Here is a 3,700-nt window from a genome sequence, read left to right on the forward strand (position 1 = left end):
TGTTTTTTTTTACAGCGTGATTGGCACCTGCACTGCATTATTATTTTCGCATTTACTTTTTGTGATTTGGGATTCCGACCCTGCAGTGCATTAGTTCGTAGTTTACATCCAAATTTTCTGCAAATCTGTCGCGTGAAGCTGTATTTATAGGCCCAATTGTTGTTGTTCGGATATTATGACGCCCGCATTTTCACGGTCCTGAGAAAGTCGTATACCTGAAGTTCTACTGTATACCGGATTCCTCAAATGGGCCTCAAAACAAACCATATAAATTGTGTATGAGAGTACTGTGTAACTGTTATAGGGGATTTCTCGTTAATCTGGTGAACGGTTAGCTCACAGTGACGTTCTGAGTCTTTTGAGGCTTCTGGTATATACGGCCGACAGGTGATATCAACGCCCAGCCTAAAATTGCTTGTCCTGCGTATATACCGAATTTACTCGATTCTAAGCACCGCCTTTTTTCCACGATCGCGATGCCCAAAGTGAGGGGGGTGCTTAGATTCGAAAAACCTAAATTGCCTCCCTCCCGCCACTGTCAAGTTTGCGGCCGTATCTCGACGAGACGGGCGCAAGGAATAATGTTATTTGGTAGACATTAAAAAATAGGCACAAACAGTGTACCCAACGCTTACGTCTGGTATTCGGTCACCCTGCCTACCATTCGAGTCCGTTGCGCCGCTTGGCCCGCCGCTCTCCGTATTTCCCAACAGATCGTCTTCTGTTCCGTTGAAGCGGTTTGTGATTCAAAACTTCATAAATTACTTGGCCACAATGTCAACTCAGACCCGACTCCACGCATCCGAAATACACCTGGCGATGGTGCTTAGATAAGCGAGTGCTTAGGTTCGCATGAAAACTTTTTTTTTCCCCGAAAAAGGGGGGGGGGGGTGTTTAGAATCGCAAAAATACGGTAGTTCCGCTGTAAATACGGCTAAAATGTTTCAGAAATTCGTCATTATGTCGCAGGATCACTACAAACTAATTTCTGGGTTTGTCCTGCGCAAAAAGAAATCCGGCGAATCTGGATGTGCAAGAAAATTACGCATATTACTAACTTAATATGTGTAATACCCGCTGTTATACCGGCAAACCCGGGCATTGCCGGGTGCTACCGCTAGTTATCTCATCTGCTGCCCCTAGTGCGCTACGAAGCAGTCTAATTAGACGTCTAAACAAATAAGAGATGGAACAGCGCAGCGGTCAGGACGACGAAAGAAATCCTGGTAGCAGACATGTTAACAAACTCAAGCCACAGTTTCATAAACAAATGATAGCATTATTATTGTAAACATTACGTGAATAAAATAAGCAAAAGTATCTTTATCACTTGTAAATTATACAAAACATTTCAATAAAAGAACAAGTTAGTTTGTCACAACATTAGTGTGCAAAAAGTTGGCGTTGGCACCATTTAGTTCATACAGGAAGGTAGCCTGCATCGTTATTGACAATACGATGGTGTGTCCTCGGAGCAGCCTTCGTTACCGGCTTCGTTAGAATGGGAACAGGAGCTTGATATGGCGGATTGTCTGCTAAGACGGTAACGACGTCCTGTAAAGGGGGAATTGGAGCGCACCCATTATCGCATCCTTTGCCTCGAGCGACCATCATCATCATCGTCGTCGTCGTCGTCGTCGTCGTCGTTGGTTCCTACTGCTGCTTGGTCGGAAATGCCCCAATAAACGCCTCCCTGCTATAGCCCGCGTCCTTCTCTCATGTGGTCGGGAAAATAGCGTGAGCATCGTCTACATACTGGTTTCTGCGATGGCCATTCTGATCATCACTCACACCAGCCAGAAGCACTGCTATCATCGCCATCGTCTTCTGCCACGCAACGCCGGCCGTCGTCATCTCTTCTCTTGCCTCGTGCAACCGAACGCTTTCCCTGCCTTAGCCCTGCGTTCAAGCATCAGAGGGTGAAGATGGCGGAGGGCGGGCTGAACGTAGACGGCATCATTGCCAGGCTTTTGGAGGTCCGGGGTCGCCGCCCAGGAACGACGGTGGACCTGGCGGAGGCGGAGGTGCGTGGCCTGTGCCTCAAATCGCGCGAGATCTTCCTCGACCAGCCGACCCTGCTGGAACTGGAGGCGCCGCTGAAGATCGTCGGCGACATCCATGGTCAATACACGGACCTGTTGCGGCTCTTGGAGTATGGCGGCTTCCCCCCGGAGGCCAACTACCTGTTCCTGGGGGACTACGTGGACCGGGGCCCCCAGTCCCTCGAGACCATTTGTCTTTTGCTGGCCTACAAAATCAAGTACCCCAAGAAATTCTTCTTGCTGCGGGGCAACCACGAGTGCGCCTCCATAAACCGCATGTACGGCTTCTACGACGACTGCAAGCGCCGCTACACCGTGAAGCTTTGGAAGACCTTCACAGACTGCTTTGACTGTCTTCCCATCGCTGCGATAGTCAACAAGAAGATCTTCTGCTGTCATGGAGGGCTGTCTCCCGACTTGCAGACAATGGAGCAAATCAGGGACATCAGGCGACCGACAGACGTCCCAGACACAGGCCTGGTGTGTGACCTTCTCTGGTCAGATCCCGACAAGGACGTCCGGGGCTGGGAGGAGAACGACCGCGGCGTGTCTTTCACCTTTGGTCCCGACGTGGTCTGCAAGTTCCTCAACCGGCACGACTTCGACCTGATCTGCAGAGCCCACCAGGTGGTGGAGGACGGTTATGAGTTCTTCGGCAAGCGCCACCTGGTAACACTCTTCTCAGCTCCAAACTACTGCGGAGAGTTCGACAACGCCGGGGCCATGATGTCGGTGGACGAGACGCTACTGTGCAGCTTTCAGATTCTGAAACCGTACGACCAGAAGGCAAAGTACCAGTACGGTGGTCTTTACTCCGAGCGGCCCGCCACGCGACAGCAAGGTCCGATCAAGAAGAAATGAGGGATGAGGGGGGGGGGGGGGGAGCAGCAGAGTCCCTAGCATGTAGAATGGAATAAACAGAGGACCAACCAGAACAAAGTCTCCATGTGTTGTGTTTTCACGTGTTCCAGTGTATGAACACAAAGGAAAGCCGACAGTCAAGACCGCCGAGGAAGGCATGCGGGAACTAGTGCACCATTTTAAGTGCAGAGCACTTTATGGGCTCGCCTTGTCGTCTTAGCTCGCTAACGGTCGATGCGACTGCTGGAATCAGGCGGCGCAGCGAGATAACGGATCCAAGTAGAGCATTCTATACCGGGGCCAGGGAGTTACGCTGAGGCTTCGAAAACCACGTGATTTAAAGAGCCATAACCGTTCGAACCTCGTGAACCGCTGACGCTTGCCATACATCTCCCCGTTACTTAGCGCAAAGAAAACTGCAGGTACACTTCAGGCAAAATCTGTGTATATAACCGGCAGACCCTGCGTTCATTTAGTTAGGAGCGCTCGTTGGGTTGGTTTTTACGATAATAAGCGAAAAAAAGTGGCCCCGCAAGAAAGAAATGGCGCGTTCGAAATGCCGCAGAAAAATTCCAGTCGTGCAATTAAAAAATGGCGCGTTTGAAATTACGCAGAAAGGCTCCACCTGCGCAAGAAAAAAAATTCCGTGTTCGAAATGACGCAAACCAACTCCAGCATACGAAATTAAAGCAAGCGCAAAAAGAACAGAACTCCCGCTGGTGCAGTTTCGGGCAGGGGGCGCGCGAGCACTGCGAAGGCGGGAAATTTGAAATGCAGTGGTATGGCGCTGCAGCCCT

At 50.4% G+C, this 3,700-nt stretch overlaps 1 pseudogene; it reads left to right on the forward strand.

Annotated features, from left to right (window-relative positions):
• Positions 1 to 954: 954 nt before the first annotated feature.
• On the forward strand, positions 955 to 2,903 carry LOC144172302 (serine/threonine-protein phosphatase PP1-beta catalytic subunit pseudogene; annotated as a pseudogene).
• The last annotated feature ends 797 nt before the right edge of the window (positions 2,904 to 3,700 follow it).

The sequence above is a fragment of the Haemaphysalis longicornis genome, unplaced genomic scaffold, assembly GCF_048455015.1.
Source record: "Haemaphysalis longicornis isolate Haplotype H1 unplaced genomic scaffold, Haemaphysalis longicornis Haplotype H1 scaffold_1, whole genome shotgun sequence".
In the NCBI taxonomy this organism is placed as follows: domain Eukaryota; kingdom Metazoa; phylum Arthropoda; class Arachnida; order Ixodida; family Ixodidae; genus Haemaphysalis; species Haemaphysalis longicornis.